Below are 12,507 nucleotides of genomic sequence, written 5' to 3'. Positions count from 1 at the left end.
AATTTGAGAGAGCTGAACAAAGCTTTTGTGGCAGTCACACAATCTCACTGGAACAAGCTGCTTAAAGCAGCTGTGGGTGCTCCACCACTGGAAGTGTTCAAGGCCAGGTTGGGGGAGATTTAAGCAACCTGGTCTAGTGGGAGGTGTCCCTCACCATGGCAGGGGGTTGGAACAAGATAGTGTTTAAGGTTACTTCCAACCAAACTGTTCTATGATGATGAACTTTAAAAAGAAGTGTTACATTAATCTTCTAAGTATCTACGACCCAGAAGTGCAATTTTCTCCTTTTTTTTTTTTTGGATTATTTTGTTGAGGCAGTAACAGTTAGACTAGACAATTCCAAGGGCTGATTCTTTCCCTTATTCTTGCCAGCCCTTTAGTTCAAACATCCTTTATCTATTTCTCCCAAAATTTAATATAAAATGTCTTCCTGAAGATGAGCTGTAAATTCAGGGATACTGGTTTCTAATACAAGCTTAGCAGCAGCACCACCTCTACCTCTGCGGTGAGCATGGTGTGCTATAGATCTCAATCATGTGTTTAAATTCTCTCTGGATATACAGATTATTGCTGTTGTGCAAAGGAAATCTTTTTACTCCCCTTGAGTAATATTCCCCAGCCTTATGCAGCCAGGCAGTATTTATCAGAAAGACGTTACAGCTGTTTTGTTTGCATATAGCTTTCATTCCTCATATTTTAATGTCTGGACAGTATTAGCTCAATTAGACTAATGAACAAGTAGGTCTTCTGATATTTACTGTCTAATTAGTTTGTTGGCCTAGATGTAACATGCTAGGTCTATCTGTGCAATGTGTCTAGCCAAGTCTCTTCTGATGAACTTTTCTATTTTGGCTCAGTACTTTTTGGAAAATAAAGAATGGGCTACATTTTGCATCTCTTTTCCTAAAGGATGTCGAAACAATAAATTCCCCTAGAAAAGATGATACTCTTACTCTTCTAAACTCCCAACCAGCCAACTCTGAATCTCTTCTATGCAGAGCAATCTGAATGTGTTGGATTACACCTGAAACTGAAATCAAGAGCCATCTTTTGATTTCCAGATGATGAATAGCATGCAACAACAGAAGTGGAAGACAACACAATTGAATATATACCAATGATCACAAAATGCTTTACTGTATGCTCCTCTTTCTCCAGATGGAATAAAAGAAGCAATTCTTAATAGATATTAGTTGCATTACTAATTATCTACTTGAAAGTGCTGAGATCTTACCAAGAGGAGCTCATATCATGACACACACACTGTGTATGGAAAAAATTAGAAAAAGTGTGATATGAAACTGTACCTCCTACTGTCTCTTAACAAATAGAACAACAAATTCAATCACATCATTTTTTTTCCCCTCCCTATTTGTTCTATTAAAAAAAAAAAAATAAAAAATAGGTATTTTATCAGAAGCCTCCTCCTCCCAGCAGGCTGAAGAGCCTCACAGGTGGGCCCCATCAGCCCTAAGGAGAAGGGCGGTAACTCCACCCAGCTGCAGGTGCTGGTTCTGTGCCAGACCCAGCTGATGCCCATTCCCTGTGCCCCAGGGCGAGGAGGGTGGTGATGCAGCACAGCTGATTTGCATCAGAGCCAGGGGAGGCAGGGAGCTTTTCTTGCTGCCAGTTGGGAGGTCTGGCTTTTCCTCCCTCATGGCTGCTCAGACCCTGCAAGCCCAAAGAAAAGAGGAGCAGGAGTTGGGGGCTGAATATTCACTGGTTCACCTCTTCTGGATAAGAAGGTGGAAGAGTGGACTGCTTAATGAAAATGTTTCTGAATGTTCTGGGGTTCAATCACTTACCCTGAAATTCAAGGAGAGCAGCCCTGAGTGCAGATAAAGGTAGGAAAACTGGGATTTCTGTTTAAGACTGTAGGAGCTTCATTGCTTTTATTCAGAAGTTGGAAATACTTAAAAGAAAAAGCAAAAAGTTAAATGTGTGAGTGCAATAGAGTCTCTCCTTTTAAGTTAAAAGAAGTAATTTGCCTTGCCTCTAGACTTGAAGTTGTCCTTTGCAGTGTTAAAAGTGAGCAAATCAGCAGGTAATAAAGTAAAAAGGATGTGATGTCAAGTGGGTGAAGTAAATACATTGGGGAAAAAAATATTTATAAGTAAGGCTGCTTTTTGTCATTATTTCTGGTTATTCACCCCTTAGTTTTGAACTCAACAGGTGGCTTTAAAAAAAGATTTTATTTTTTTCAATCAGTATTAAAAGCAAACATTTGAACTGGTAAAATCTCTTTAGTAAGTAGTTATTTACCCAGTATATTGTGTCTCACTCACAGTTTAGAGGCTGTGTAGCTTTGCTTCTTTTAAGTTGTTTTACTTGGTGGTGCCTTGCACAGCTGTAGGGTGTAAACTGAAGGCATGTAAGAATTGATTGTTTGGTGCACAGGTGACTGTAAAATTACTGCTCCTTTCCTTTTTTATTTTGTTCTCAGCGTTACAAGGTGTGTTGTGAATTCCAGGGGAGTCTCAGGGTTTGCTGTATGATATCAATGTTTATGGTTTGTTTACCTTGAAGAGAACTTCTGTTGCCTTCTGGTCTCGGTTTACTCAAACAAGAAAAGATACCAAGGCTTCTGAAGACAGACATTGGATATTCTTGTTAGTGAGATATTGTGGTCATAGGGGCTAAAGTTATGGTTAGGCTCCCTAATAAGTACAAGAATCTGTTTCACAGAGCTTGAAAGTGTAGTGTGAGAGGTGCTCTGAGCAAGGGGTGCACTGCATGTTTTCCTACTGAATTATTCGCTGGAGCAATTCAGTGACCCACCCATAAGAGGCAATGGACATAATGGGTTATTTTAGCCTTGGGGCCTTTTTCTGCTCTGCAGCAGAGTCACTGCTAGTGATGCTGAATGGGCCATCCCGAGTAACTAGCTACTGGAAGCTAAAGCAATTTGTGAGGCTTCTCAGAAGTGTTTGTGGAAACACTGAGTAGATGTGCAGATAGGTATGAGAGAAAAAGCAGCTGCTTATTATTTCATATATTATTTATGTTCATAGTATATGAAATTGATTAGTCTGGTGTCATAATTACTTGTTTGTGCTGCATTCATTAAATTAAAAAATGCATAATTGAAGTGCAAAAATGGGAGATAGTCTTTAGGTAACAGCATTGCTTCCTTGTTTTTGGGAAGTTATTTATATTTGGGCAGAAGACCAGAGAGAGGCCTGACCTTTTGTATTACCACGTCTAAGAAGTCTTGCTGTTAATTATAAGCCACGTCTCCGATTCACTAAATTGTTAACTGCTGTTGTATTTCACAGAAATGGATAATGCATACTGAATACTTACAGGTGGGAATGTGTGCATAACACCATGTGTTACTGGTGCTCAAATAATCATTGCTGTGTTTCAGGATTAATTTATCCTAGTAGTGGTTAAAAAACCCCACAACCCTGTTTAAACTTTTTTTTGTAATAATTCAGGGAACTAATTTTATCATGATACACAGCTGGAAAGTTCAACCAGTGAACTGAGCCTGTGTAAACAGATAGGATGGAAAGTTTTACCCTGATGATAAAACTTTGTGAAGTTGTCTTATATCCTGAAGAGGGCAGTCTATATAGTTAGGCACTTCTGATGTACTTGAAAATCTGGTGCTGTGTTTCATTCTTGTACAAGTATTCATTTTTATGGTGTGCCAGCATGTCAATGTGTTGGAAACTGTTCTGATTGCTGTTCTGGTAGTATTGACTGACTGGGATCAATAATGCTACAATCAAATATAGTACAAGCACTGCTTACTCTTCAGCTTTGCATCTGGCTTTGGCAAAATGGGAGCATTTTGCTTTCTGAGATTTTCACTTTCAGTGCCTTTCATTCTCAGCTCATGCTACTTCTGCTTTCCTCCTGGATTTCTATATCAGCAATGATGATACACCTCTAAAGCAAGTTTGAGACCTGCTTTGTAAACATTTATAGATGTTTATACATTTGCTCCAACATTTCCTGTTGTCTCTGTGTGTTAATGGAGTAAATTCTGATCCCTTCTACTTCATCAATATACACTCCGATAAATTCATGTGGCAGTTTAGAACCAATTAAAATTTATAAGCTACAAATAGTGAGTGAAATTCTGAAGATTAATTTACTCACTGAAGTATTAATCTGTGTAATGTAGTAGGTTATCCTTCAGTAAACCTGGTTATATGGAGATAGGGAGATAGATTTCCTTGCATGTTTTACTGTAAATGCCATAATTGGTCCCACTGGGCTGTTGAGCTTGGATGGTTACAGCCAGCAGTACCACTGCAGCCTTGGTATGAACCCTGGGAACAAGAACCAAGTTGTGTTTCTCTAGCAGCATCCATTTTGCTTTTCATTCCCTGCTCAGACTTGGAGATCAGGAAAGAAAAAAAAATCAAATGAATAAAATTAATTAAACTTGGAAACAAAGAAAATCTTTGATGTGAATGTCAGGAAGTACAACCTATTATCTTTACCTGCCCCAAATCTCTGCTTTAAAAGAAGCAGTGGAGAAGGGATTGGAAAAGGGTAGCAGTGATCAAAAATTGCATAATACATTTGGCAGAAGCAAATTCCTCCATAAGGCTTGTGAGTTAGAATCCTTTTACACTCGGAAAACCTAATTGATCAAGCCTGGCAAATCTGACTTTTGTTAATGGGTTTTTAACTATCATTTATTCAGCTAATGATCTTGCTGATAGGGAGCAGGGACAGAAAGAGATTGTGGCTTATGAAGGCCCACAGGAAAAGCTAGTGCCTGATGCAGTGGTTTAATTTAGATCCTGTCCTTTCTGCTTCAAGATGTGCTTCCTTTCATCAACTTCTGCCTTCTTCCTGAGTTATTAACTGTGAGCTTTCAATGGTAAACCCACTGTAACTCATGTGTGTTTGAAAAAAATATAAGCTGGGGAAAAAAATGTGACAAGGGAGTCTAGAAGGATTTTTTTTTTTCTTCTGGAAGGACCCAGTCAGGGAAAACAAATGAATAAATAAATGTGCTGTAGGAACTCATATCTTGTGAGCACTGAGGTTTCAGGATTGAGTTGCAGTAAAAGTTCCCCTCATAAAAGAGGATAAGCCTGGTGTTCAGCCCTGTCTTCATGGCTGTTTCTGGCTGTGATTTGGAAAGCCAGCATCCCTGTTGTCTCACTTGGAGTTTACCTGCCATATTCCCTCTGACAAGAATGGTGCTGGAAAACCAAAACCTGCTGGATTGCCTTTATCTGCATGGTATGTGAATTACCAACAGCTTGAAAAGGTGTACCACAGAATCTGCTGTTAGGAATGGAAATTACCTATTGGGTTTCATGTGTATATGGTAGAATTGGTAACTTCTGTGCTAATCAGATTCTGGTTTTTAACAACACTTTGTTTCATACTGCAGTGGGTTGAACCCTGGCTGAATGCCAAGTGCCCCCCAAAGCAGCTTTTTCCTCTGTTCAGCTGGACAGGAGAGAAAATATGATACAAGTTCATGGGTTGAGATAAGCACTCACTGATTACTGTCATGGAGAAAACAGACCCAGCTTGCAGAAAACTGCAAGTTTATTGCCAGTCAAATCAGAGTAGGGTAATGAGGAAATAAAACCTAAATATTCAAATGCCTTCCCTCACCTGTGTCATCTTCCTGGGCCTGGCATTACTCCTGATTTTCTCTGCCTCTAAAGTGAATTGTTTTTCTCACATACTCTCACTCCTCTTTCCAGCAACACTGTCCATTTCCCCTCTCCTTTCCCTGTTTTTGGATATGCTATCTCAGAGGTGCTGACTTGGAGCTGCCTGGCCTTGGCTCTGTCAGGCACAGGAAGCTTCTCACAGAAGCCCCCTCTGGAGTCCCTGTGTGACCAAAGCCTTGCCACACAAACACAGTATTGTGGTACATTTCCAAGTAATTTGGGGAGAAAGCCAACTTATTTCATACCATGCTCTTTCTAAATTGTTAATAGTACGTCTTTCTCTCCCCTTCTTTGTCTCCAGTTACTGAAGCTTGTACATATCGTATTTTTGTGCACACCTCTTTCTAATTATCTGCTGTGAGGTATTGCTATTATATTCCTATGGAGAATTATACAAGTTGCTAGAGATTCATAAGATGCATTTAAAAACCCTCTAATGAGTGTGTGACTGTGGGGAGAACAGTGAATTTCTTTTTGTTTTAGCTTTTTAGACGTCTACCTCCATTCAGGAAGGGGGGATTTGATTAGTATAGTTCTATTCCATGGCATTACTTTCATGGGAGTGGGTCTGTAAGAGTTCTCTTCTCCAAAGCTCCCCATCATAAACACTAATGCTTGTTTTCAGTGTTCTTGGTAATTTCTTTGTAATTGTTCTTGGTTTTCTGGTTTTGTTACTCAAATTAAGTCACTTACATAGATTTTTATATTGAGTATCAAAAAAGATCCTCACTTGCTGGAAATAATAATGAAGGAAATTGCAAGTATGCAAATACAACTGTGGATACTGTGGACTTAATTTATTCTTGCAATTATTTACTAGAATCACTTTGTATCTGAATGAATCATATTTTTTCCCTTATGGCTTGAGCTGAAATATTCTCTTACTAAGAGCTTTCCAAGACTTGTACTATGAAATGAAGGTCCTTGCACTTCTAAGATTGAGCCGAAGCAGTTGGTTTGATTATTCATTGGTGAATAACTTCCTTTTTACTTGGTTTAGATTTTTACTCAGATGTAGCAGGGTAAGAGACCATGACTCTGAAAGCCTTGGCTGGCCTTAAAGGTATTTGCTGTGGATTAAGATGCAGGATGAGCTGGCTGATATCGCTCTTGGCAAACATTGCTCTAGTTGCCAGGATGGGGAACATGTGGAATAATGAGCTTTAATCCTTGTTAATAATACAAATGAAAGACGCAGGTCAGCCATCCTCACTTGTTAGAGGGGCCTGATTAATCAAACCTCACCTTTTCAGAAGCGAGTGTTGAAGACTGATTACTGCTTTTTGTCTGCTAATGTTTGATTCTCATTTATTTTGTTTTGAACTTTGTTCCCTGTGAGCTTCATCACATGTTAGCAGACCTCGATGTGGTCTTTGCATGTCAGAGAACTGGATTTTCAGGCAGTATTTCTTCCCTTTTTTTTAGCTTGTAACTCGTGTTAGTGCCCCAGCACCAAGTCTGTACTTAGCTTTGTGTTGGGAGGCGTTTGTCGCAGGTGTTGGTCCGTGTGTGTCCCTGGGTGGGGGGACTTGACTCAGCTGGTGCCCGTCGTGTGAGCCGTGTGCTCGTGTCACACGTGGAAGACTCAGACAGAGGAGTTTGCCTGCAGCTGTTGGCCAGTGGAAGCTGATATCCCAGCTTCCTTCTACAGCCTCGGGTGGGGTGCAGGACAAAGGTCCTAACTAGGAAACCTGATATATGCTTTCTTTTTGATGAGAGATGCTGTAGGCCGTGTGGGGCCCGTTCCCCTTGCCCCAGGCCCGTTCCAGCCGGCTCTGCCGCCCGGCTGCAGGCTGGCATTGCAGGAGCCGGAGCAGAACACACCAAGGCCTCAAGCTGCCGCAGTCCATTACCATCACGATGCTTTTGCTGCTGCGTCCTTTGCTCTCCTGGGATGGAGAAGATGGTGCATTAACCAGCTGTTTGGGGCTCCTCTGCCGTCCCTTGGCTCTGCCTCGCTCAGCTGCTGCTCACAGGTTGGCTGTGAGGCGTGAGAGAAACTCCTCGCGGCACTGTCAGACTCCGTGGTTCTGTGTTCCTGCAGTTTGGCTCCTCTGCCATCTGCTGTACGACACGGATGAGGATCATACAGTGCTTTGCACGGTGATAACAAACGTCTTGTGGCATTTCACCTCTACCAAAGAAATTTAAGTGTATGCACGTGGGAAAATGTATTTTATGAGAGATTTCCAGGCAGTATCCATATAATTATCTTAATAAAAATGTCTTTTTAAAGGCTTTTAAATGAGTTTTTTAGAATATTTTCAAAGTTTTCAAGCACAATGGTCTTCGTCTTTTGCAAACTGAGTTCATACAACAATATGCTCTGGTGTCCAACTTGTAGTGAAGGGGAGGGAAGGCCAGCTTTGCTTTTAGCACTTGTTTCTCCAGCTAGAGCTGCTTCTATTTATAGCCACCACAGAGTTTAAAGGCAGGCTTATTTTACAGGCTGGGTCATGAACTGCCGTTCTAGATAGATCCAGAGCTGCTGCTATTGGTGATATTTCCCAGGTCCTAATTTCTTGTATCATAGAGATGTAGCTACCTTTACACTTTTTCTAATTGTGTAGGTGACTTCTGGAAAAAAAGATAAACCACCACCATAAAAAAACTCCAAACCAAAAATTAGAAGAACCACCCCCCCCCCCCCCAAATACCTAATGAAACAAGCCCCACTCTAAATCTTGTTTGGGACAAAGGAAAAAAATGAACTCCTAAAACTTTTGTTCTTGATGAATGATAATTGACTTGCATATTTAATGTGAACAAATGACTTGGATTTGCTGCTTTAAGTCTGCATGCAGGGATGAAGTGAATATATTGCAGTGGGATTTCTTCAAAAGTTTTGCTTCAACAAAACCCAACTTGTATGAACCAATGAGTGTACTAAAACTTCTCCCACAGGGCTCTATATAAGGCCTTTCAAAACCGTTGTTAACTTGAGTTAGTTGCTGGCTTTTTAGTTCAATTCCTGTACTGCATGTAAAGTAAAAGTACAAATAGTAGTACTGTAGAATGGCAGGATACTTGGTCTTCTCGTACTTGAGTGTTTAGCCACTGTCAGCTTATATCACTCTTACCCAAAAGTGGTACAATAAAGGTCTGGCACCTGGGTTAGGGCAGAATTCACTACATTTGAGCCTCAGGCTGCTAGTAGCCTGAGGCTCAAATGTCTTGCCATTGTAACACTTGATAGCTTTATTTGTTTTGGTACATGCAAGGGTAAAAGAGAACTAGTTTACTTTTGAAATGAGAGGCCCAATGACAAAACAGTGAAAGCTTTTTTCCATGGAAAACAAGGCATGGGTGTAGGCTTTTCCAGGCTCCTTGTGAAGGCGAAGCCCTGATGACCCTGAGTGCCACCAGCTAGGAACTCAGACTGGTCAGTGGGCTGCTGGCACAGCTGTGCTGTAGGCTGCATGCTCCAGCAAGTCTTAGCCATGCCAGCTCTGTCATCCAGTTGGCTCAGGGGAAATTGTCTTGAGTAAAAAAAAATGTGTGTGTGGATTCTGGAGAGACCACAACACAGCGAAGTCTTAGGAACAGTTAGAGCTGGTGGTTTTCAGTGGGATTGAAGCATTATCAGTAAGTAGCTTCTATATTTGAGTGACTATTTATGTATATAAATTAATATCATTGCACTTTATCAGGTATTATGAATATGCATGAGTGATAGTGGTTGGGGAAGGCATGAAGGATGCAGAGCTTCACACAGCTCATGCTCTTGATACATCCTTCACAAATAGAAATACATTTGGGTAGTGTGTAAAACTGTCTTGTTCATTGATGGCTTCGTGGGACTTCAAGGAGTCAGTCACACAGGAGAACTTTACCCCTCTGAGTCCCTGCAAATTAACTCTATGCTGGGTAAAGGCCCCGGAGATACTCTGGCGTCCAGCTTTCAATGACTCTTTAAACACTGCAAGTTGAAGCTCTACCCACCAAAACTGAAGTTCCCTGTGCATTGACTTTCTGGTGAATCTTGGGTGCAATTTGAACTTGAGGAGCGAGATGTGTCCTTTCCTGTGCTGCCTGTTGTGTGTCCCAGTGCTAGTCATGATTTCATAAATCCTCTGTGGAGAGCATCACTACCCCATCTGCACTTGAAGCTGTTTATTTTTAGGTTCGTGCTGCACTTGGGCCCCTTCTCCTGCAGCAGGAACACACTTTGCCTCTGTGGCAGAGACTTAAAACACGGGAAGGACAGTACTGGTTCACGCCAGGCCATGGCGGCATTGCTCTTTCCCCTGCCTGTTCAGTCTGTTCCGATGGCCTGAAACGCTGCCTCGCTCAGACAAAATACATGCATGCTCACATGGAGATCATGGTAAATACTTTTTGTCCTCATTCAGGGAAACTCAGATTGATGCCACAAAGGTTTAGGTTTTAACTTTTTAAAACCCTTTCTTGTGAGCAGACATAAGTGGACACCTTTCAATCTACTAGAAAAATGAGTTAATATGTTCTCATTCTTGATATAGTGGCAAATCACAGGACCATATTTGTCTGCCCTTTTAATCCACTTTTTTAAACAACATGGTATTCTGTTCTGATGCTCAACCTTTGCAGCATATTGCATTAGAAAATAAATATAGATGTGTTGTAATCGTAAGGATTCATCATATTTAGGTGTCAAGTGATTGTCCAGACTTTATGTCTCTGGGTATATGTTAAAAAAATTATAGAAAATTCTCATAATCATACTTCTTGGCTTCATTTTTGTTTTGGCATTATTATAGATGGGCTAATTCACTTTTTGGAACAACCTTAAGAAGACTGTGATGTAAATGTTAATTGTTTTTAACTCCCCATTACATGATTCGGTAACATTAATATTTAATGGAGTCAAAAGATTAATGCCAGTGTTTATTTCTAAAAAGGCAGAGATGCTGCAGGATAGCCTTAAACTTTGCTCATTCAGAAAATATTACCAAGGCAAATATTCATGCTTACAAATATTCCTTTCCTTCCCCTTGCCTCTCCTGAAATCTTTCTATTCTCTCATTCTTTATTCTTAAAAATAAGCCATAGGGCTCTAATAGAGACACTGATTAAATATGCTGCTCTGTAATTTATGCAAAAGTGAATCCCAACAGGAATCAGGGACTCTGAAAATCTGTTGTGAAATAATTATCCTGAATGACATTGTAGAAATGGTCCATGAAGATGTTGTCAATAATGCATTACATAAAATTTGTTTGAAATAAACCTTGAAAATTACATGATATTCATAGGAACCTGAAAGAATTAGCAGCAAACAAATTTAATCAGCCTGATGTTATGCATACCACTCAACCTCTTATTATCTGATCATCTAGGTTTTAAAATACTATGGGGAATTGAATGACAATTAATACTGAGAGCTGTAGGAACTCGTGTGGTGGTTGCAGAACTACCTTATTTTCTCAATTTTTGCTCATCTCTGTGCATCTGCATTAATTTCTTGCTGCTGCAGTCTTCAGTGATGCCCACTGATAGTGTCCTAGCTGCTGTTGCACCTGTTTCCCTAACAAGAGGGTACTTATAAACAAAGAATGAACCCACTTGACAATTAAATTCTAATTTTTCCCACTTATGCAGAAGTGTTTATACCAATGTCTAGACACTTCTGGTTGTGATATCCAAACTGCATTGTGAAAACGGAACTCAAACTCCGAAGGCAAGTGCAGGATAAACTATGCCCTAGATTTTGTAGAGATTTAGTGATGCTTCTTTCAGGAAAAGGCAGGACTGTGATCAACTCTGTTGCATGTCAGTTCAGAGGAGGTGATGTCCGCTTCTGCTTGCTGAAGTCAATAGGAATTTTGCCACTGCCTCCACAAAGAGAAATAGAACTAGAATTGGGAAAAAAAAGGCAAGAGGACTTGATAGGAACGTCAAATCTTCCTTTCAATAAATGGGAAAACAGTGCACTGTTCTTTAGCCTTTCCTTAGGGTCATTGGTCACACATGTGCTAGCCTCTAGGACAGAGCTGTGGTATCCACTTTGTTTTACATGTGCATTGCTTAAAGGGATGTTTTCTGAATGAATTTGGATGGGATCATTCAATATTATAACTGTGCAATGATGTACCTGTTCAAGATGGTGTTTCACTTAATCTATGAGTTTGGAATATGCAGGTGAGAATGCTGCTGAGGCAAATAGCATCCTTTCACAGAGAAGCCATGAGATTTTAATGACAAATTATTCCTTCAGACTGCTTTATGCCGAGATGGCAGAAATGCAGCCAGGTGCAATTGTAAAAGAGCTTGAAGATCACGGGTAGGCAAATCAGCTGTTACACAGTATTTTCTAGCTTTGCCCAAAGACTGTCTAATGTTTAGGCAAGTCACAATAGAAATTACTTGTGCAACTTTAAATGATGAATTTATAATTTCTGAAATATACTTTATTATTGATGTTAGCAAGATGTGTTTGAGTAATTCTTTTGGGTCTTGAAACATATTTGAGTCATTAAGATGACTACAAATTGTGTAGCCTTTCTTTATTTAGAAGCTGTCATATGATAGTTGGAAATATTTTTTCTTGATGGTAGGGTTGTGAAGGAACTTAGAATGGGAAGAGAAGTACCTTTATCTGTGCTGCTTAGCTTGCTAAAGCAGGATGTATATGTTAAATGTGGCACCTGTTCATATTGCATTTCAAGGTGTACTACTCTGGATGAATATTGGTCAAAACAACATCTGCTTCACAGAATCTTTTATTTCAGATCTTTTATTGTGTTCAATTTTTATTTTCCATATTCAATGGTTTTACTTTTGCATCACCTTAGCTGAGCCATGGAAACTTAGAATGGAAGTTAAATACTCAAGGAAAAGACCTATTTTCCTGTTCTTGGAACACTGAAAAAAA

General features: G+C 40.0%; 1 long non-coding RNA gene across 2 annotated transcripts in view; it reads left to right on the top strand.

The window, feature by feature from the left end:
• Positions 1 to 1,663: 1,663 nt before the first annotated feature.
• LOC120756204 (uncharacterized) overlaps positions 1,664 to 12,507 on the top strand; it is a 346,638-nt gene continuing 335,794 nt past the window's right edge. For both annotated transcript variants that reach the window (XR_009208096.1, XR_005702053.1), the window contains exon 1: positions 1,664 to 1,844. This is a non-coding gene — a long non-coding RNA (uncharacterized LOC120756204). The remainder of the gene's footprint in view (positions 1,845 to 12,507) is intronic.

This window comes from Hirundo rustica, chromosome 8, assembly GCF_015227805.2.
Source record: "Hirundo rustica isolate bHirRus1 chromosome 8, bHirRus1.pri.v3, whole genome shotgun sequence".
NCBI lineage: Eukaryota > Metazoa > Chordata > Aves > Passeriformes > Hirundinidae > Hirundo > Hirundo rustica.
Note: the sequence above shows the minus strand (reverse complement) of the source record. Positions and strands in the feature narration are given on the sequence as shown.